General features: G+C 38.3%; 1 protein-coding gene across 3 annotated transcripts in view; it reads right to left on the minus strand.

Moving 5' to 3' along the window:
* PKIA (cAMP-dependent protein kinase inhibitor alpha) overlaps positions 1 to 23138 on the minus strand; it is a 39499-nt gene extending 16361 nt beyond the window's left edge. The window contains exon 1 of one of the 3 annotated variants that reach the window (XM_088149211.1): positions 22804 to 23138. The gene's annotated coding sequence lies outside the window, so the exon portion shown is untranslated. The other 2 variants (XM_088149212.1, XM_088149213.1) reach the window with 2 other exon arrangements.
* Between the last annotated feature and the right edge of the window lie 1171 nt (positions 23139 to 24309).

A 24309-nucleotide genomic window follows, 5' to 3' on the forward strand; every position in this document is an offset into this window, starting at 1 on the left:
TATCTGTATCTGTATCTGTGAATACAGGCCCTGGATGTTTTTGTTTCTTTTCTTCTTTAGTTTTCTTTCTTTCTTTATAAGGTTGAATAAGTATTTTTTTTATTTTGTTTTTTTTAATCTGTTAATAAAAGAAAAACAAAACATAAAACATAAAACAGTTTTGACATAGTTTGATATATGACCTGCCCCAATTATTATATCTCAAAAGTTGAACATTTTGGAAAATCTCTAGTAGACATCTATTCAGACTAAAATGCAAAAATGAGTAGTTTACACAAGCAGAAATATTTTTTCTTACTTTAATCAATCCCCTTACAGTTTAATGTGTGCAGTGACATTATAGAGATTTCCTCACTCCTCATGACCCACTTTCCAGTTGTGCAGGAGAACGTATCAGTCCATCTGCACTGGATCCAACACTATATATCCAGAGTTCTCAAACTCTGCAGGATCACTACCCTTCAAATGAGAATTGAACTTGTGTGGCCCCGATGAATAAAACCAATTATTTTATTATGGTTAGCAGGGAGATATACGTGTATTACTTATTTCTAATCATTAACTTCTAATCCATATATCACACATTTTGTAGTACAACTGCCCGCTGTGGGTTTTCAAACACCCCCTAGGTTGCTTGGAGAGGCATTCTGGTGTTCAATTAATCCTCGACTTACAACCACAATTAGAACTGGAACTTCCATTACTAAGTGATGTGGTTGTGAGTTGCACCCAATTTTACGACCTTTTTTTGCTGCTGTTAAGCAAATCACTTTGGTTGTTAAGCAAATCACTGTGGCTAAGCGAATCATGTAGTCATTAAATGAACCCGGATTCCTCCAATGACTTTGCTTGTTGGAAGACCCCTGGGAAGGTTGCAAATGGTGATCACATTACCCTGGGATGCTGCAACCATCGTAAATACATACCAGTTGCCAAGCGCCAGAATTTTTATCACGTGACCACAGGGACGCTGCAACAGTCAAAAGTGAGAGGATTGGTTGCAAGTCACTTTTTTCAGTGCTGTCTTAACTTTGAATTGTCATTAAACGAATGATCATAAGTCGAGGACTACCTGTAGTAATTAAAAGCACTGAGCTAGAAATGAGGAGACTGTCATACTCCTGCTTTAAGCACAAAGCCAGCTGGGTGACTTAGGGCTAGTCACTCTTTCTTAGCCATAGGAAGGAGGCAAGTGCAAACCACTTCCAAAATCTTGCTGAGAAAACTGCAGGGACTTGGCCAGGCAGTTGCCAAGAATCAAATACACATACTGCTTGCAGCCCACTGGTGTGTCCTAACCCTCAATCTGAGAGCTCCAGCTTTACATCAAGCCCTGTACTAGGAGCGGTGGACCTGAACTAAGGAGATGCCATCTCTTTATATTTTGTTGTATAAATTAAGTCATACAATGCAGCATTCTCTCCTCATTCACTTGCTTCACTGGCAAATGCCATGTACTTTCTAGGTTAGTGAGAATATAAATTAAGAGGATTAAAGCTAACACAAAGAATAATCATCCATAGTGCTGTACCAAAAAGGCAATGAATCAAAAGCTATGTTTATTTTTTATTGATCTCCTGATGCAGCATTTGAGGGGAATATACTCTTAAGTTGGGCTCAGTTTCTAGTGACTACATGGATAATGCATGTAGTTTTCTATAAGAAAGTGATTCTTCAAGGTTTTTTTTTCCCAACTTCCCAGTATAATATACAGCCCTTGGGGTCTTTCCTCCAAGTACTAATTAAGTCTGACTTTCCTGACCTTTTCCAGATCAGCCATAATCAGCCAAGTACTAAATAATGGGCATTACCTGTAGTTAACAAATCCGCTACCTGAAGTGATTTAACTTCTTTGTTAACTGGATTCTCTGGACAAATTACAAAACAAAAGAATAGAATCAGGGTTAAAAGCCCACACACAAAACAACAAAACAGAAAAAAAAAAAAACAGCATTGGGGAAAAATACACATATGGATTGTCTAGGGATATGATATAAAATGCAAAACTCTCTGGGAAATGCAATTAACTAGTCTGACTGGGATACCATTAACATCACCCTCTTTCCTCAGCCAGCATGTTCAATGTACAGCTAAGTCCAATACATTTGGGAGGTACTGACTGAAGGAAGGCTGGATTGAAGAAGCGGGTGGGTATGTTTGCTCCAAGAATAAATTAATGTTATAGTCTGTTACTAAGATAAGAAGCTTCTTTGTCACTTATCTCTGCAGCTAAATCCTATGTACTCTTCTCAGTCTTTTTCTAACTCAAGTATTTATGCCGTTGAGACATGTATGTATGTATGTATGTATTGCTAGCTGTAGCAATGTCTAAAGCTCTTTGCTTCTGTTGCTATGCAACCCTGTAGTCTAATTTAGGCTATTATTTCATCAGGAACTCCTGAACAGGCCTTTTGCTGTTTCCAGCATTATTACATGGATCATTACAGTACAAAAGCCATTCTGAAATTACACGTAAATCACTTTGAAAAAATTGGGGTTTCTTTACGTCTTTCAGGAAACAATGAGAAACCAACATTTTTTATAAAGTACAAAGTTACAGAGGTTTCATGCTTATTTAAATACCATATTCTGGTAAGTATACTTTTGTGAGAATGCAAGGAATACTTCATTAGAGATTTTTAGCAACAGTTACCAAAGCAGAAATATTCTAAAAAAATCTTGACCATTGTTGAAACACATCTTTCTCCCTCTCTTTGATACTGTCAACATGGAGAAAAGAAAGAAAATCAGCTTCAAGTATTTCATGCACAGCTGTTTTCTCACCATTTTCAACAGTGTATCTTAAAATTGATGTTTGTTGATGGGTATTTAACTTTTTGCTCAGCTACAGTCCAGAATTGGCCTCTATATAGCTCCATGATTAACAAATATTAGTTGATTGTAGTTGGTGAATCATTTGTAGCCCATTATTTTCAGAAGCTCAACATAGATGATAAAAAGTTATATATCTCTTCTGGCCCTTATGTATTGCATCAATTGTGTTATCAACCTGTCTTGCTCTAAACAGTTATCCACTAAATCCTGGCAATAAAAATAAAAAGTTTGCAAGACAAAAAATAGATCACAGCACTAGGACCCTAAAGCTCTAACAAGTGTGTAGAATGAGGCTGATTTGTTCCCTTCCTCCTGGCTACCAAGATACAAGCACTGATTGGTTGAACGCATTTTCAGTCTCTCACTTAATATCTGCAGAAAAATCTCCTTCATATCTTCTTGACAATATCCAGATGCCCTCCAGGAAATAGAATGCAAGAACTACCTAACTGGAAAGAATGGCCAGACTAAGCCATGATGTGACTTTGTCTGGCTGTGTTATGCAAAACCAGCTATTTTATATTGTAAATCATGTTTATGGCATGTTTTGTGTGAACACAACCAATTGTGATTTAATCAGCAATCCTTGATGACCCAAATTATGGTTTAGCACGTATGAACCCAGTAAATTATTTCCTCCACAAGGCAGATATTTTTAAAAAATGAGATTTGTACCATGTCTTAATATGTAGCTTTCTTGTGATGGTTCTGCCCAAAGAAAAATTACTGCAAAAATATTGTGTGATCTGTGTGTTTATTTATTTAATGCTCTCTGAAATTGACTTGAAATGGGTTGAAGAATCAATTCTTTAGCAGAATAGGGAGTTCTGAATTGGACTAGCCCTTTTTTTTCATGTAAGAAAATTTGCTGCTTTATGAGAAATGAGCAGGTTTCAACCTAAGTACCTGGCTTTGTAATGTAACATATTGTATTATCACATTTAATATGTCTTGCTCTCTTCTGCAGGCCAGCATTTGTGAACGATTCTGGCTTTTTAGAACTTACTGGAAAACATAAATTATTTTATAAAATATATTGTCAAGAGCCCCATTGTATAAATTAATTTAAACAGACACATACTCAAATTACCCACTTTAATATTTTCCAAGTCTCAGTTTGGGGGCGGGGGCAACATAAAAATTAAAATAAACAGATGACTTTATACTTCAGTGTTCAAATTTGGAAGGATAGGAAAGAAACTTTATAATATTCAAATAATAAATATTGTACAAGTCCCAATTCTTCTCAAACTCCCAACCACCATTAATTTCTCCTTTTCTTCTACTCATTCTGAACCCCCAATCCTTAAGCCCCATGTACCTGGCTGGGGTAGCAAGCAAGCATGGGAAAGCAAAGGAGAAGATATCCTACCCTTCTTTGTCATAGGCTGTTGCAGTTACTAGTAAATGAAAAGATTATAAAGATTCCTAAAGTGAGAAAGGAGCCTGATGGGGTACCTACTGAAGACCCCAGGTATATCATTTAGTTGTAAATAAATCTCAGGATGTTTGGATGCTGGTTTTCCAACCCCTGAAAAAAAGGCAAGTTAGCACTTATTTGATCAAACTTGTATCTATAGTAAAGCAAAGAAATCCTGGTCTCACCTCTTTTGGTGATATTATGTCATCATCTTGCCCACTACATTCCCAGGTGGCTGAATAATGCAGAAAGTTTGCCTGTCCTGTTTACAGCATCAATAGTTGCTGATCAATATTAATTACTGAATTATTACCAGTTCATATTGTTAGTAAAAAAATCAACCTTAATCTCTTGTTAAAGGCATGATAAAGAATTTTAGTGTGTGTATACTTGTGAATGCAAAAGAAATGGCACAAAAATGTCAAGAAGAAAAAGCCATCTTGGTTAGAAAGGACTAGAACCTCTCAGATAGGAATCTCCTGTGAGAAAGATTACTTACAGTGAGTAAGGAGAGTACTAGTTTCTAAAAACCACAGAAAGGCAAAATGCAGGAAAGTAAACATAAGGGACAAAGCTAAATGAGATATAGGTTTGAGTTCAGCGGCTGGCTGTGATAAATGTCTGAAGATCCAAGGGCTTCACACCATTCATCTTTAGGAACAAAGAACACTTCTAAACATTTGTTTCCACTGCATATGCTCCTTTGCTCTTCCTACTGATGGCCTTATAGAGCATACTGGAAAGTGTTCCAGCAATCAAATCTTAAATATTCATATTCTGAGTATGCATCTTACCACCTGCTCCAGAGGAATTAAAATAAAAAAGTAAATGTATTTTTAAAAGATACATTTAGGTAATTTAGATATTTTAGGTAATTTCATCACTGTTTATACAGTGATACAGTAAAATTACCTAAATATATTATAGTTATTAAAATAAACTTAAAGGTGAAAAATAAGAAAAAATGTAATAACAGAAAAATATCCATGTAACTATAAATAACTGTAAAGTTAATTCAGTTGGTAAGCTTATAATTAAATCTAGACATAGTATGCCATCTTCTCATTTTCAGAACACAAAGACTTTTCAAAAATAGAATTTTTGAAACAAACTTATATCCTTGATCCATTCATTAAAATCAGGATAGTAAGTTTCTTTCTAGTTACCTAAAATTATCCTCCCTGCCATACCCTAGGCTTGACAAGCTACAAATTGTCATGAGGTGGCAAAATCCATGTTTTAGGAATATAATTCAATATCACACTGAGATCATTAACTATAATATTTTATCAATATTATATTAACATATGTAATAATTTTAAGAGTTGCACATTTGCTCTCCAAATGGACCCAAAGAGGGTATGTGTGTTTGTATGCATGTATATGTATATGTACACAAATGATATAGTTGAAAATCTTGTTGGTTCAATCATTCAGTAGACAAAATTTACCAAAGGAGTCTTAGCCTGCTAGAAAATGTTTCTCATTAACTTATCTAGCTGCGTAAAATATCTAATGGGAATTAACACTGGAATCCCTTTTAAGATACACATGAATCTTGAGGTAATTTTCATGTTGATAATATTAATTTTACCCCAGAGACTTAATGGGAGTTTTAACCATGTCACAAAATGAAACACTAGTGAATCAGATATCTAAAACCACAATAGCTAAGACTCAGAATTAAAATTCTTCTATGCTATATGGAATATAACAATAGCAATGTGAGTAATTTTTAATATACTGTATAGAAATGGATACTATATTAATTTCTATAATTAAATCTAATTCACTTGGGAAATGGACTCGCCTATTTGTTTGGAATGGCAAAAGGTTTAAGTGATATGTGTCAGGCCCAGCCCAAGAACAACAAGACAGTCCAGTACAATACAGTTCCTTATATTGCTCCTTATGTCGTTCCTAATAGACAGATTCTCACCAAACTAAACCTATGCTAAAGCAACTAGTGGATATACCCTGTGAGACTCTAGGGAGGAGCTGTCCTCATCCTCTTTGCCTTCCCATGCTCCTGCTGTGGACTGAGAAAGCACTTGCTCTGGAATGTTCCCCCTCCCTCCTGATAACCTTGATCCTCCATTCCAGTATCTTCCTCGCTCATGCTATCCATTACGTATGTTATATAATTACAGGTGTTCCTTGTTTAATGACCACTTGTTCAGAAACCATTCAAACTTATGATGGTGCTGAATGAGTGGTAATTATTACTGGACCTCGTACTTATGGCTGGCGCAGCATCCCTGCGTTCATGTTATCACAATTTGCGACCTTCCCCGCCAGCCTCCCTCAAGCAAGTCAGTGGGGAAGCTGGCAGGAAGTCGGAAGTCCCAGTCATGTGAGATCCTCGCTTAATAACCCACATGGTCCTCATGTATTGATGGCAAACAGGACTGCTGGAACTGCCACCACTAAGCAACACGGTCACATGGCTTTTTGATTTACAGCCACATCATTTAATGACAGTTTCCAGTCCCAATTGGCATTGTTAAATGAGAACCTGTATTTATAATTTCAATTTATAAACACCCTCCCACTCAAAATTGATTCAGAAGGGAGTATACAATTAAAAAACAGTACAGTATTGAAAAACAATACAAAACCATAATGGGGGGAAACATGTATCACAACCCAAACCAGCAAAAGATATCAAATAGGCATATCATCAACACCAACCTATCCCAGAACCTGGGGGTGGGGGGAGCCAGTTTTTAAAATCACTTTTAAAGACTTGCAAGAGAACCAGTTTGGTATAGTGGTTAAGGCACAGGGTAGAAACTGAAGACACTCAATTGTCGGATGCCTTAGGCACAAAGCCAGCTGGATGACTTTGGGCCAGTCACTCTCTCTCAGCCCTAGGAAGCAGGTAATGGCAAACTTCTGAAATCTTGCCAAGAAAACTGCAGGGATTAGACCAGACATTTGTCAGAAGTCAAGACTGACTTGAAGGCACCTTCCCCCCCAAAAAACTTCCAGGGTTGGGGAGTTTCAAACCACTGGGTGGAGAGATGCTACTCCTGAGGACAAGTGCTGCAACAGAGAAGAAATATTGGAGAGTGGCAGTTCCTCAGAAAAGCCAGGCTTTATAAAATGAAGAGCTTTATAGGTAGTAACTAGCACTTTGAATCGCACCTAGAAGCTTACTTATTTAATGGTTTCATGTAGATGTAAACAGAAAAGGCACCCCACAAAGTCTAGCTTTAGGCTAGACCTTTCTCTGCCGTCACCACATCCTGGAGAAAGGATAACCACCATTACAACATGCCTCCCACTTCCAGACCCCATAGCTGGTCCACAGGATGCCATGACTGATGGTACTGGAGGCTGCTGAGAGTTCAAGAAGATCTAGGATGGGTGCACCACCCCAACCTGTCTCCACCAGAAGTCATTAACAAGTATAATAAATGCTGTCTCTGAATTGTGCCCTGGCCTGAACCCAACTGCAACAGGTCCAGATACTTTCCTCCAGGGCCCTCTGGAGCTGTAGTCTGACCACTTTTCAACAACCATACCTAAAAAAAAAAGAGACTGGAGACTGGACAAAAAACATCTGGAATTGCTAAAAAGCTGTACAGAACTATACATATAAAAAGGACATGAATATATTTTTAACCCATTGCCATCTTTACTCTTTCCCCCTTTATCTCTATGCCTGAAAAAAAAAACCTGCTTTATCTTTATATGCCTGACAGATTTGCTGGATCTAAGAAATGAATAACCCTTGAAAAGTCACAAATTACAAGTGGAGTCAGTTCAATCTTGTCCATAGTCACAGATCCTTCTTGAGCCCTATCAACTACTCCTGGCCTAGCCTCCTTCAAAGAAAATGAAAAGATTTCTGCTATCTCATATGAGAGTGGTTCTCTCTCTTTCTTAAGAGCTTTCCTTGCTTGTGATAAGTACTTATACAGTACTTATCAGAGAGTTGAATCCCTTAATCATTGCCTCTGAAGCTTCAAGAACTAGCCAGGAGAAGCCTGACAAGTTAACCATATTACTTTCCAACTCTAACAAAACTCATTTACTGATGTACTCATTTTGATTCATATGCTTGCTATCTTTTGTTCACTGTTTTGCTTTAAACTAGAAATGTGCTGTTAAACATTTTTTTAAAAAGAAACTTGAATGTATTGATGTGGACTGGTACAAATGAATTGAATTACTAACTCCAGAAGCATGACTTTGCTTAATTCAGGTCTAAAGACATAAGAAAATGATTAAAATCATGTAAATGTCTGACCTGGTTCAGAGTGAAGTATAAATGCATAATCAATGTCAGAGTTCTTCTACATAATAACAAATGTATGCTATTTTAACAAATGATACACAAAAAAAACTTAAACCAAGTCAGAACCTAAAAATATACCAAATCTTCTATCCAGACAGTAACTATTAGGATAAAATAATTTATACATGATCTACTCCCCAAGCTCAAAAGAATTAACACCATAAAAAGCCTGAAAAGAAGTGACTAAGTTATACAGAACTTGTATATTCAAGTCTATTCATATAATACCTATGAATACATTCACATATACACACATTAATACACAATATACCATTGTCACATCATTTTTTTAAGAAAAAAGGGGTAGCTGAAAGCTTAAGACTCTTTCCAATACAGGTAGAACTCGAATCAATGAGGGTTTCCGACTAAAAGTCAATTTGAAATTCACTGAGTAAACAGAAATAGACCAAACACTCCTACCAGGTATATAGCTCCCTGCAATTATTGAATTTTCCTAAAACGATGATCATGACGTTATCCGTTCAATTGTGTCTGATTCTCAGCAATTCTATGGATCAGCTCTCTCCATATTTTCCGATCTTGTATGGCTTCTTTCGGTTGTTTTATGTTCTTGTCAGTATCGCCTTTGAAGGTGTCTAGCCACCATGTTTTTGGGCGGCCTCGTTTGCTTTTACCACTGACCATTCTGAGCATAACTGCCTTAGTAACTCTCTAATAATACATGTTCAGCAGTGCTGGCAAAGACCATTTTTACTTTGAAATCAAGATGATGGTTTTTTTGAGTTTTTTATTAGCTCAGACTTCCTCAACCATGTGCTTTCCAGGTGTGTTGGGATAACAATTAAGAATTATAGGGTTTGAAGGGTAGTATGATAAGAGGAAAACTGTTGTACCCTTGGAATCTTTAATCTCAAAAATTAAAATTCTATAACTGAAATATTTTAAAGGTGGTCTGGGATCATCCAGGGTATTTATAATACTGAGTCTGGAAAACAAATTATACTTAGCCTCTAATAATTTTTAAAACATTGCTATACCTGGAATTTATCAATACCTGAAAAAGTACTCTTTCTCCAAATAATCTCACCCAACCATACATACTTTTGTAACCAATGAAACCCATGAATTTATAGCTCTTTTGTAATAACTTATAAATTATGGCCTGTCAGGAACTTAGCCAACCTGTTTGTGTAGTGCCAGATACCTAAAGTAAGTGGTTTCCTGAAACAATACTACAGCTGGCTTGGTGGGCTACTAGTTCTGCAATTTGTACTTATTTATATGTATACCCTGCCTTCTATTGAGAGTTATAACTATATTCTATTGCTTATTGCGAATTGGAATCACTGAGAGGTGGGCTTACATATTGCCCGTATTAATGTAGGAAAACTAAGTGACTCAAACAGAATAGTAGGGTTGAGCATCAGTTTTGCTTTGTTATAGCTGAATCTCAGATGAGAAAGTAGATTCCTTTGGACAGCTGTGCAGGGCTTGCTAGTGAATGAACCTTTAAAAGGAAATAGTGGGATTAAAAGTCACCAACAACTATGGTGATTTTTACCTAAAGCTAGAACTTCAGAGAAGCTATCACAGAGTGAAAAGGCATTAGCTAATAGAGATGCTGGGTATTTGAGCATAAGAAACATTCATACAGTGCCAACTAGGGATGTGAAAACACTCTAAATATGAAATGTTTCAAATTAATGCATTCTAAGTTTGAAACAGACATTTCAAAACAGCCCTTGCTTGGAACTTAAAAAAACAAAACTATTTTGGAAACATTTCCAGAACAACCCATTTTAAGCTTATTACTCATTTTGAACTCTGTATTTTTCAGATTCAAAAGTTTACCTACCCCGAGTACCAACTTCCATCACTCAAATGATTTTAAACAATGTACCACAATTTCTCATTTTTCTAGGTAATGTACTAAAATTAATACAAGTATTAAAACCCCAGACTCCATGCTCACTATTTAATGCACAGGAAAGAACAGCTATCAATACCACCTATGGGAGGACATTTTTTTTAAAACCCAAATGAGATACAGGCCTTGCTCTCTTAATCTCATATTCTATTTGTTTTTCTAAGCACATCCAGTGCTTAGAAAACTTGCCTGAGGAAACTATTACAAAGAGAGGTTACTTAAAATTCTGAGCTTAAGCTTGTTGTTTATTTCACATTCTCTATGTGTATCCTTGATAACTTTAAAAAGAGAAAGCAAGACTGAATTTTTCACATGCTCCACTACTTTATGATTTAATGAGTCTTGTTTTGTTTACTGATTGTGATCTGAAGTTTGGCAACACACTCCCAGTGATCCAGAAACTGCACTGAAAGAAATTCAGAAAGAAGAAAACAAGCTAAACTTTCTCACAAACAAGTCCTTGGAGTGACTGATCCTGAAGAGATATTTTTCTGCTTCTTACCATCAATTCAGCCAGCTTTTGAGGATGCAACACTGCCTTTCTTTAACTTTGGTTCAGAATTATGAATGGACTGAATGATCCCATTCTCTCTGTTTGCTCTAGCTTAAGGATCTGGTTGAATACATATTAAGTACTAATTAAGAAGTGATGTAAATTTGTGCCTGTGTCCCAAAAGTTAGGTATGCCCTTTCCACTCTTAAAATCATCAGTGAACTGTAATCTTTCATGTGCAGATGAAGGAAACTAAAGCAAATTCTACTTATTTCATACTTGCCCATCAATGAATTAAAACTTCTCCTTACCAAATGTGAAAGTTACTATTTTGATAGATTCTTCAGGGAAGAAGAATGGTGTACAGGTAAAAAAGCAAATCATATGAAAATGCCTACTGGAGTAGAACAAGATAACAAAAATAACATTTATATTTTATTTGTTCAAAGGATGTATAGATTGTGTTTCTGCTCAGAGCTCTCAAAGGAATTTAAAATTTAAAATACAATACAATCACAATCAAATAAAAACAGAAACATTATTTAAAATAAACCAAATAGTATTATAATCTCTCAAAGGCTCTGTAAAAATACAACATTTTTAACCCATCTAAAATTCAGTAGAACCAATGTCTCTTCTCTAAGAAAGTTCTACCTTCTGAATGCTACTTCAAAGAAAGCTCTGTCTCATAGATTCACCAATTAGACTCTCTTGATAATAAGATGGGGGGGCAGTTTCCTCGGACAACTGCCTATTATGAACTACTCTAGTGAATACAAAGATCCCAAGGGCACTCACCAACCACCTTCCTATCATGTCTTGAATTCTCACCACCCTGAGGAAGCTGACACTTACAGAATAAGGCTACTGGTTCTCTTACAAACAGGTATAGCACCTCATGGGATGAATCTTCCAGCAAGGTTATTTTGATCTGTTCACAGAATCATTTCAACTGTACTAGGCAATGATGGACTAGGTGTCTGCTCTCCGAGGTCCTGAATCCAAAGCCTGATACAGGAGTTGAAGAACTGGATATCTCTACCTCCCTATTTGGCAGCCTCTTGTTGTGTCCTATTATCTGAACTGTCATCTTGAGCAAATAATGAAGTACTTGATAAATCAGGACAGAAACTAGTATAGATAGCTCCTAAAGCACATAATGAACATGATCACCTCATTTTAGTAGCTATAATTTTTAAGAACTACTGAAGGGCAATTCACACATGGTGCATTGTCAGGCCCAGCCCAAGAACAACGGTGAAACAGTCCAGGTGAGTCAAGTTCCTTTATTTGCTTATACCTTATAGACAGAATCTTGCCAGACTAAATCTATACTACTGCAACAAGTGGATATACCCTGGGAGATTCTAGGGAGTGGCTATCTTGAATCTCTTATGCTTCCCATGTTCCCCCAAGGACTGTGGTATCTTTTGTCTTTCTTTTCCTGGAATGCACCCCCTTCTTCCTGATAGCCTTGATCTCTCAAAATTATGATTGTCAAATGAGAAGTAATTAAGGGATGGATATCTTAATTGTTGTACGCTGTCCAGAGATGAGATGGGCAGCTATGTAAGGATGATAAGTAAATATCTGTGGCTGGCTTTGTCTCTATAAGAAAGGAGGGTGTCTAACACACAGTCTGAACCTGTGACCATCCTAGACCAAGCTAAATCCAAAGACACTAGGGAATTCCTGGAAGTTTGGCACCCAGACACATCAGCCATCAATAGACACACAGAGATAAACCACATTTACACACCATTCAAAAGAGACAAGAAGGCTAAGAAGTAAACAAAAAGACCAGAAAAGATGCTCTTCAGCAGCTTACACCCAGATAAGCAGGGATTAACACCAGACAAACAATCAACCAGAAAAGAATACCCTAATCAAGGAACTTCCAAGGAGACAATCAAGCAGACAAATAATCAAGCAGAAAACAATACCCTAATCAAGGAACTACCAAGGAGAAAACCACACCCCCACCAACACTGGCAGGGCAAGCTACTGTATATAAACAGGTAGCAAAGCCCACACTCACAAGCACTGAAGATGTTACCTAGTTGGGTAATGTAATGTCTGCAATCAAACAACCAAGCTCAGAGAGCACCAAGGTCTCCACAGTATCATTCCTATCCAGAGAGCTACTTGACTCTAGTAGTACTGCTGAATTCAAGGACACACTTAAATTTTGAATGTAGTTCACAGTTCCAGAGGAAAGGCAACCCCATCCTAATCCTGGTTGCTTTCTCTCTCAACAAGCTTTGGTTACTACCTGAACTGAGTCTTGATTTGTTCTTTCATCTCTGATGTCTCACTGCTTCTTTGGCATCACTTGAAAAAGAGAGCCAATCCACAAAATCCTAATGCTTCAAGTACACTTGCTTACACTTTCATAGTGAAACAATTCTCTCCATGCTCTCTGATATCTATAGCTATATATATATCTTTCACAATGGATTAACAAACTTGTAAGTTTGTGATTATACTGATGAGAATTATAACTACCAGGCTACCATTATGCACCCTCATTTTTGCCATTTCTCTAGTTACAGAACTGTATCTAAGCTCTTCTGATTTCGCTGGAATTATCTCTGGACAGACACGCAAAGGATTACACTGTAATTCTCATTAAAGGATTTTTGGTGCAAACTCTGTTATGAATCATTAGTTTCTATTCTCTAGTGAACACAACAATTCCATTGACTGCCCAAATGCTGCGTCAACATCAGCACCTACAGACAGCATTTTACACAAAGAAAAGAGAAAAGTATTGCAACAATGTATTGTGGTCAGCAGAAAACCAACTGAAATATGCACAATGTGTGAACAATATGTAGGAATGGATAAGTGAGAGATATATTCTAGCTATGCTCTCCTTAGACATCAAAAAAAATCTTTAGGAACAGCCACAGGACAGAGGGAAATAAATAATATACATGTAATTAAAACTTACTGTACATTCGAGGATAGCACAGGAACAGCTAGGTGAGAAGAAGTTAACTAATCTGTTGTTAGAATACTAGAAAATACTTCAAAAGAACGGTTTTAGAGCAGATGGGTCATATTTAATAGCTATGATTTAATAATCAACATTTATCTCCATTAAAATAAGATTATAATAGAAATCATGTGTCATGTTTATTACAAACATGTAACAGGAGATAACTATTTTTGACCCCAATGATAAGAGTTCCTAAAACATCTAGGAAGTGTTGTTACAGACTTAACTAGTACTGAAAGAGTAAAGAGTTCAGGATATAGTATTGAGCCAAACTGCCCTTTCAAGATTCACACTGAAGCAATTTCCTTGGGCTAAGTTGATGCTGCTTTCACTTCTCCTCCTGCAAAATGACTTTGTCTCTTTGTCCTCCCATAAACATCTCTATATATTTTTCTTCTCATTGGATGAAGTAGTTTTTCCATATCCTTTATAACTGTCTCCCATACTTATATCTGCTTTTAAGGGACAACAGTATCCTCTCAGATATACTGGGCTCAATGAACAATTTTTGAGATCATATATTCCTGATTTAATAATAAGACTAAAAATTGATTAAATTTATATTCTGCCAGCCACTCTGGGCAGTTTACAATTGTTAAAACATTGGAAAAACAGAGAACAATACGAAAAACACAAAAACAGCACAAGACAAAGGAACAATGATGTCAAAGAAAATAAACCCAGAGGGGAACAAAAAGGAAGAAAGGGGCATCAATTGTTCTCTCCAAAGGTCTGGGCAAAGAGCCAGGTCTTCAAGGCCCTTCGAAATACCAGTAGGGTGGGATCCATTCAAATTTTGGGGGGAACCTCATTCCAGAAGGCAGGTGCCACTACAGAGAAGGCATGCTGCCGGGGTTTGTATAGGTGGCATTGTTTAACTGATGGAACCCAGAGCACTCTAACCCTACTAGATTGAACTAGTCAGGCAGATACTATAGGAAACAGGTGGTCCCTCAAGTATCCAGGGCCTATGCCATGTAGGGCTTTATAGGTAGCGACCAGCACCTTGAATCGCACCCTGAAGCTAACTGGCAACCAGTGCAGCTCACAAAGCAGAGGTGTTACAATTTTTGTACATGTAAGCTTAGACTAGTTTTCTCATTCAGAGAAAATCCCTTGCTTCTGAGTCAAACCACATGGTTTAGCACTAAATTGTTTTTTTCTAAAAATACAATCAGAGAACCTGCAAGGCTGAAGCCCTAAGCAGCAGTTCTGTATGCAGGGTAAGCAAAACCAATTTACAGTACTTCTGTTCCAGGATTTTTGTCAGCAAATATTATTTCCCCACCTTGAATCCTTGCTAGTCCATGAGCAGCTTCATTATTTTGAACTGTACATTTTTCTCCTCCCACAAACCACAATAATCTGCAGACATACTGTAAATTCAGCAAAAGATGGCGGTATGCCAAGACTTCAGTGGATTCCTCTTTAATATTCATATGAACCCTGGTCACATTGCCCAACTAATTGCCTTTCTTCTACATAACAGCCACATTATAAAGCATTTATTCTGAAACTATTTTACTCACAAATGACTTTCTGTAAAGCTGCGGGTCTAAAACTATAACATAGTGGCTTTTGTAGCAAGCTATTTGTAGGTAGAAATAAGGAACAGTGCTTAGTCCAATCTCAAAACATATATGTACAAGAATTGTCATATTTTTGTGTGGTTGGACTTTCAGAACAAACTTAAGCAAGGTTTAATCCAATTGTATGAGAAACTATTACAGTCCTTCTACAATTTTCACATTTACTCTACTCAAGGAGTAATGTATGAACATTTATGTATTTATTTATATTTTATAGCATCATTTCTCCTTAAAAAAACTCAGGAGAAAAGTGCTGATCAAAATAAAAGATAAAAGAAAAACACAAATACCAATAAATAAATAAATAAATAAAAATGCAGAAATTCCACATTAAAAGAAGTGAAGACTTTGAATGTAATTTAATAGGCCAAATTAAAGAAAAGCTTCTTAAAGATTTTCATGAAAACTAAAACAGAGGAAAGTAGTAACTCTGAAGGAAGCATATCCTACAATGAGAAGCACCGAAACAGCCTCATATCCAGTCTGACCATTAGTTCATTGTCATCACTGACAGATCTTCAGGGTTTCAAACAATAGCACTTCTAGCTTATTGGCAATGCTAGGTGCTCTACAGCTGAGCTACATCTTCTCCAATTTGACAACAACACAAGAGAAAACCATCTCCAGCATGCCCATCAAATGTGTTTCTGCAAGTAACAAACTTTATTAACTTGGCATGTTCTTACTACTACAGGCAGTATTTTATATAGCCAGGCTGTAAGCCATTGAGTATTTTAAAGAGTTAAAATCAACACCTGGGACTTGAGCCTGGGAATCAACTGGTAATTAAAAGGCTACTGTGAAGTTACCTGAGCCCAAATCCCAAGTTCCACAAAAGTAGAAGTAACACAATGAAATAAGTAGGCTGGTAAATCCAGATTGATAGATCACAATAATGTAAACCCAGAAGGAAAACTAGCAGAACATTTCCTGTACTTGCCTGCAGTTGTCTAAGTTTCTTAAGCAAAATGTATGATATCTACATATAGCTGACAAAGTAAAATAACTCTCAGGCATGACTTAAGATGCCACCTTCAGTTAAAGATACCAAGAAAAAATGAAACTACTTATGTGCGACCGCATTATCTGCTTTATAAGAACAGAGATGAAGGAATAACAGCTTTCTACACTTCTTCCCTAACCTCTCTTTCCCAATGCTATTATTGGATTTGGCAAGCATAAACTGTACTCTGAATCTGTAGCTTACCCACCTGTCCACAAGGATCATGAGATGAACTGTCACCTGAAATTTAGTTAGACTAAACTTTTAGAAGAAATAATGCACAATCCTTCACCTTAATCTCTGGCTCTGTAAATTAATCAATGTCAACAAATGACCAGAATATGTGAGAAAGCTCAAGTTACTTAATTTGATTTCTAAGAATCTAAAAAGACATAAAATAACTTCACTTGTTTGCTATGATATTCAAAATAGCTTTTGTATTTCAATTTTGTGGTATATTTTCTGCCCTCATTGACTTTGATTTTGGCTTCTCCTTAGTTGTATTTTAACTTGTGTATTTCTATAATGTAAAATATAGTTCAATCAAAAAAATATTTCCCTTTTGATATTTAGAATTTTTGTCTATCTTTGACACTGAATACTATCAGAGCTTCTTATGAGTCCTAGTAACATATGAAGAGGGTCTGAATAAACAAGTAACACTAAAGTTTGGTGCCTGTTTCATTTCAGTGTGAAAAATGTAGTTGCCCTCTAGATTTAGTTAACTGGTTGCATCACCTTTAGTTACTGCAATCAAATGTTTTCTCTAATTAGAGATCAATCTCTCACATCACTGTATAGGAATTTTGGTCCATTTCTCCATGGAAAAATGCTTCAGCTCAGAAACATTAGAGTTTTTTTAGCATGAACTCATTTCAAACTCTGCCAAAACACTACCATGTGGTTTAGGTATGGACTTCAACTTGGTTCTTTCAAAACGTTGGATATGTTTTTCATCCATTCTCTTATATCTTTCTTATATATTTAGGATCAATGGCTTGCTACATGACCCATTGTGTTTCAGCTAAAAGACAAATGGCTTTTCTGTAGAATTTTCCAACAGAAAGCAGAATTCACACTTCCTTCAATAATGGCAGGTCATCTGATCTTCAAACCATGCATGATTGAGAGTTGGTATGAGATTATTATTGTGGAATGCAGTGTTTGGTTTCTGCCAATCATAACACCATCCAAGTAACTGAGAAACCTCCATTTTTGATTCATTAGTCCATAAAACATTCCTCCAGAATTCTATAGAATCACCAAAGTGCTTTTTGCCAAACTTGAAAGAGCATCTATGTTCTCCTTATCAGCATGCTTTCCGTCTTCCTGCTCTTCTATGAATCCCATTATTACACAGCAATATTTTTAATAATAGAATAATAAACATTGACTTTAGGCAAGATGTGAGAGGTATGAGGATCCTTGGATGTTACTCTGGGGTTCTTTGTAACTTCCTGGACCTTTTTATGCTAAACTGCTGGAGTGATTTTGACAAGATGGACAGTCTTCAGAAGATCCACTAACATTCCAAGTATTCTTCATTGCAAGATTGTTTCTTTTCTAAATAAGTAAGCATCAGTGACTTTTTGATGGAGGTCTTCAGAAGTTTATTTTAAGCATGACATATTGTGTTTCTAGATCTGTGTGGTAAAACCTTTATTGTGATGATGGGACCCCAGATTAGAGCAGGGCTGACCCAAATAAGACTTAATTGTTTAATGACAACTGAGTCAGCTGACCCTAGTCAATTTTTAAATGAGTGGACTGAACTAGTGAGGAAATTATTTTTTTCACAGTGACACATCACATACTAGATGACAGTTTTTATGAAATAGAAGCAAGCACCAAACTTTGGTGGTATTTGTTCACTTAGGACCTACATGAAGCTCTGATAACATTCAGTGCTACAGATATGTAATCATTCAGAACATTCAAAGTGGGCAAATGCTTTTTCAGAGAACTGTTTTTGGGCATTTCTGACTGATTAGGTACTGAATTGTTCAGAACACTTCCTAACAATGCATTAGAGGAGTCTTCCCAAAGTTGGCACATTCCAGATAGGCTGAAGTTCAATGCCCATAATTCAAAGCCAGCATATATTATAGAGAGTGCCAGACTGGAAAAAGATATGTTAGGATCTAGAGGTTTATTTATTTAGTTTTTAAATCCATTTAGTCCTGGAATTATATTTGTAAATTTTTATTTCAAATATGTAGTTAAAATATTATCTTTGTCCAGGTTGTTCAAAGAACTGGAATCAGACATTCTGCCTTTTTTCTGGGAATTCAAAGAGGGCCTCGAGCAGTTTGTTCTAATTTCTGGTTTTAATTTATTATTCTCCACCCAGAATCACAGTAGTGAACTGAGTGGCCAAATAAAATTATTTACATATGTAAACAAATACCTAAATCACCTCAACAACCTGGTGTAATAGGTTGGAGTGAGAATGAGCGACTGGCTGCATAAGTGGCTCAGGAGAGTACGGGCTTGAAGCTGAGTGTTCTTTGTTCAAGTCTAACACTTAACCCCTACACTACACTCACTCTGCACATTAGCTGGGTAGGCCAATTATAAGAAAAGGATAAGTCAGACACTTGTAAGTCTCTCCTTAGAAACTGGGGAACTCAGCACAATGGATGAGGATGCCATGAGAGTAATGGAAAGTGAAGACAGTCCTTTCGCTCATATTGGGCATGCTGCCTGATCTTCTCTACAGGTAACAGTGTATTGATATGCTCAACTATGGAGGGAAACCTTAATGCAAACAAATGCTCGTATGTAATCTTCCATGAAGTCAATTACATAAATATCCTTATCATGGAGAGGAGGCCTAGACAGAAGAAGTTACTTTCTCAAGGGCTTTTCTCTGCAGACAAAGGTATTACTGCATTAATGTATATAAGTGGGGCTAGGCAGTGTATCTAATATCGAGAGTTAGGCCATGACTATTATCCTCACCTTGCTCAATGCCCCCTTTACGTTCATAACACAGTGAATTTCCAAATGGGCAAGCTATTGTTGGATTCCCATCTCTAGCTGTTACTGTGCCTGTAAAGAACTCTTTTAGTGCTGGCCAGGCTTCCTACCCCACATGATTTGTCTTTTTTTTTTTTTTTAATGGGAAACTGGCATGGTATAAAACAAAGAATATCTGCCTCCAGGATTTCCCCCCCAAGAATTCCTCAAATGGTATACTTAAAGTAGGAGACTGTTTCATTTGGTGATATGTCCACCTATCCAGAAATAGGGCTAAGATATACAGAGATAGATGGGAACATCCTGCAGGAGAAGCTGACCAAGGGAGTCACCTGGCATTATAGTAACTTTGTACTTTGTAACTTCTTTTAATTCTCTGGGAGCATTTTATGAGAGTTCTCCAGATGTGGTCTCAACATTCCTAGTCTTCCCACAACTCAAAGAAGTTACAGATCCCTGAGCTATTCCAGTTTAGGAATCTGGACTTGGGAGATGCACTGTAATAGTCATAATGCCTTGTGCAACATATACTCTAAATACTTTGAATACTTCCAGAACACTTTTAAAACTACAATTTGGCACCTACAGACATGTAAGACACACAGAAAACTAGTAAAATCTGAACATGCTATTTTTTTCATGCTCAACCATCAACTTGGTATATCAAGTTTAGCTCAGAACTGGTATTCTAACCCAGATCATACTTAATCTGTGTGCATGTACAATGCACATATCATCTTTCAATCATGCTATCATATTTTCGAAATAACCTTAGTTCACCTCAGTGATGAGGCTGCAGGAATTTTCTGTATGCTATGCAACAATTAAAAGCACAAAAGGGCCATACAAATACTGACAGCCCTAAATGATGGATTTGTTTCTTTATAGCTTCTCCTTTCATTTTTAGATGCCATATTTGCAATTTAGTATGCTTCCTTCTATTTGAGCCTCAGTTATGCAATACTATCATCATCTTTCCTCACCTCCTTTTGAAATATAAACCCCTACAGAAAACCCTAGTACCAACAAGACTTTGATTGTTCAACTACCTCAGCTAATATTAAATTAATCAGATCAGCTGAACCATGGTGCATATTGAAGAACTGAGGACAATCAGGCACTTAACCAAGATTTATACTTGTCAAATATAAGTTTCCATCATAAGCACCTTTCTATTTTAAAACTTTTCAGTTATTTAGAAAACACAGACCTATATTAAGGAAAGTAAATAATAAACAACATATTTTTGGTATGAGACCAGTCTATATGTAGAGTCCCAGGAATTACAGGTCTATGGCACCATATGAAGAAGGACAAGACACCTGAAGCATATATCTATGAATATGAATCACTTCTGCACCACATTATTCCCCATTTTTATGAAAATAAGATAGGTAATCTGATTTACTATTCCCCCTGGACTAAAGAGAGTAAAAACTATGAAAGGAGGTTTCACCAATATTTATTAACCAAATAAGTAAATCATACTAGGAATGCCTTCCAGTTAGAATATAGGCAGAACTAGGAATGCCTTCCAGTTAGAATTTTCCTCTTTTCTAGTTTTGCTAAACAGAACAAATGGTGATTATTTATTCCTGGTTAATTGCTTTCAACAAACAGAGGAAGCTTCCTTGATGCTCAACAGACTATTGGCATAACACATTTCACATTCTGGCACAAAGTGCATTTTCAAGCTGGAATGAGTTTCATTTATTGGAGGGAAATTATCTAGACAACCACCAGTTTGGGGAGGGGGATGTTAACCCAAATGCTTCCAATACTGAAAGCATCCAACAGCAAATATGGGGGCTGCTTTTTGGCACGTTTTCTGTAACTGAGGAGCACAGCTAGAATCAGGAGTCCAGAAACCTTTAAGGAAGCTGGTGGGAATCTCTGTGGACTGAATTATCATGATTTTGCTGAATAAATGTAAACAGTTACCAACCCAGCCTAGACAAAAAGTATTCAGCTAAGATCTAAATGAGCTGAATGAGGCAACCCTATATCTGGCAGGGCTTCAGGGGCAGCAGATTAAGGCTATAAAAAAATAGATGAACAGTACAAGGCAATGAAGAGATACACAAGCCAACTCTTTGCTGCTGTCTAGTGGTCATCTGACTTTATACAGCCCAGATCTGGTAGTCCTATTCAGCACCAAAGAGCACAGCTTGCACAACGTATAGCCTCCGCCAAACACTGATCCCGTGTGGAATTGTGTAGGTGAAGTACTGCATATCTAATAAAGGAGGCCATATATTGCATGCTCACTCCCATACAACCATTACATTTAAAATTATCTTACCGAACCATGGATCTGGGGACCAAATTTTTGAAAACAGGTTCTTGAATGCAGGCCATCAACCATTCACGGATACTTTATATCAACTAGCTTGCAAATTTATGTGTATGATATTAAAATGGCTGCTTGTGCAGGAGAAAAATGGAGGTAAGGTAACCTTTAAGAGCAACTCTCAGTGTGGTAGCAGGAAAAATGGAGAAAGCAGTGGGGCACGCAACCTTGGGATCTAGGAGGAATGATTAAGATTAACTCCGTCTCTCCCCACCCCCGAAACTTAAACCCAATCCTTCCACTGTCCTTAGCCTACCTTTCTTATCAACGTAGAGCTATCATAGGTCACATATTTTAAGCTTCGTAGCCACCACGATGGAGCTTATTTCTGCCTGCGAGATCCCACGGACCACCTCGGGTGCCTTTTATTTAAGCAACACGCGGGTTCTGAGAAAGCGCAATCCACCATTCGCCACTGACCTTCCTCCTCGCTCTTCTCCCTGCTCCCACCGTCCCTCCGACTCGCGACTATTTTTAGACGGCTGAGAAAACAAGCGCTGACCCTCGGGCGCGGGGAGGCGTCCCTCCGCGCGAAGGGCAAGGCTCCGAAATCCGCTCTGCCCGGGGCTCCTCGCCGCCGAAGTAAGGGACGCGTCTCGGCAGCACGGGCGCGCGCTGCTCTGCGGGTGAACAAGCGGGCGTCCCCTGCAAGAGCGGAGGAGGGCCGGCCCGAGGGAGACTGACGGGGATCCCGGCTTGGGTTCCAACAGAGGAACCCTCCCCGGTCGAGCAGCGATTAGCGCCTGCAAGCGGTTTTCCAGCAGCCCCGCAACGCGTCTTTCAAGCTCGGCGAGCCCATTACCGAGTCACACTCACACGCCTCTGGCGAAGCACGTGCTACGCCCGCCCTCCCGTCCGCCACGGGCCCTGTCCCCCCCACCCCGCCGTTTTGTTAACGGCGGTGGGCGAGGCGGGAGAAGAGCAACGAGCCCATTGACTCACCTTTCCGACGACCGATTATTTAACGCATCTGCTTGCCGCCGCTGGGCTGTTGTTTTCAGCAGTTTATGGCCCAGCCACCCCCCGTGGTTGCGGTTTTAACAGAACGCTGGAGAAGGAGGGCTCGCCAGGCAAATGCCCGGGGGTACTCCCGCTGTCAGTCATTCCCCAGCATGCAGCTGCTGATTCCAAATTCACGGCAGTCCTGCTGCATGAAGTCATCTGCTGCTCCTCCCCGGATTACCGCATTCAGCTTCTACGCACGGAGAGGAGGGGTGACGAACAGGTTTTTCCTCCCCATGGAAGACTGGATGGTCGAGGATGCGTTTTCCTGGGTTTCAAGGAGATGGGGAGCTCGGCGTTGCTCTTGAAGATCCGCATGTACCAACGGTCCTCCCTGGAAATAGGGGCGCTTGGAAGGCCAAGGGAAATTCCCGACCTCCCCTGGCTCCGACCCCGGCTTAGGAGGCTGAATGGACTCTCCCACTCACTAGAACGCCTCTTTCCCCCTCCCCGAATTTATCTCGAGGGCCGACGGCGCTTATGCGTTTATGTGGAGAAGGAGCTCCAGCGCGGCCGCTTCTCTTTGGACTGGAGAGGCTGGAGAGGCGGCCAAACGAAAGCCTGCTCTTCCTTTTGCCCTGCATCCCGGTCTGGGGGGGAAAAAAAGCAGGGCAGATTCCTCCCCCACTGAAAAGTGTCCTGAAATCTCTGCACGACTCCTTTTCCTTTTTGCTGGTTAGGGCCAGAAACAGTTGTGTGTATGTATGTATATATATATACACACACGTATACCTGCATATATAACATACACACTCATGCAAGAAAAACTAATGAATATTCTAAATATTCTATTTTTTTCTTTTCTGAGTGTTTCTTCTCCACTTGCTCACCTGGATACTATCTGATATAATAGTGCATATTTGAGGGACCATCAGCCATTTCCTCTGCATGCTCTTTCAACTATTGCAGAAAGGATTGTTCAGTTCATGGTGGCACATCTGCATGTTGGCTGTACCTCCTTGCACATTCCAGATGATCTTAGGCAAGGCAGGAAGGACTTAGGCAAAAGCACCAGCTATAGAAGAGGTCATCTCCCTCTTGGTGTGGAAGCCTGGACCTGTGTGATCATTCGAAGGGGATAGCAGAATGAATCATCTAACAGGGATATTGATTATGTGCCATCAAGCTGGTGTCAAGCGACCACACAGGTACATTTTCCCCATGATGATCTCTCCCTAACCTGGTCCTTCAGGGTGTACCCATCACCACTGTAAACTGAGTCCATCCAACTTCCTGCTAGTCAACTTTTTCTTCTCTTTCCTTTTACCTTTCCCAGTATTAGAACCTTCTCCAGATATTTGCATAATATGTCAGAATAATTTGAACCTGGTCATTTGTGCCTTGGGTGAGAATTCTGGGTTAATTTGTTTGATGATCCATTTGTTTTCTTGGCTGTCCATGGTATTCTCAGGATTTTTTTTCCAACCCCCAAATTCAAAAAACCTC

Source organism: Python bivittatus, unplaced genomic scaffold (genome assembly GCF_059951505.1).
Source record: "Python bivittatus isolate LINGU-HERP-01145 unplaced genomic scaffold, Pbiv_v1 ctg000590_np1212, whole genome shotgun sequence".
Classification (NCBI taxonomy): Eukaryota; Metazoa; Chordata; class Lepidosauria; order Squamata; family Pythonidae; genus Python; species Python bivittatus.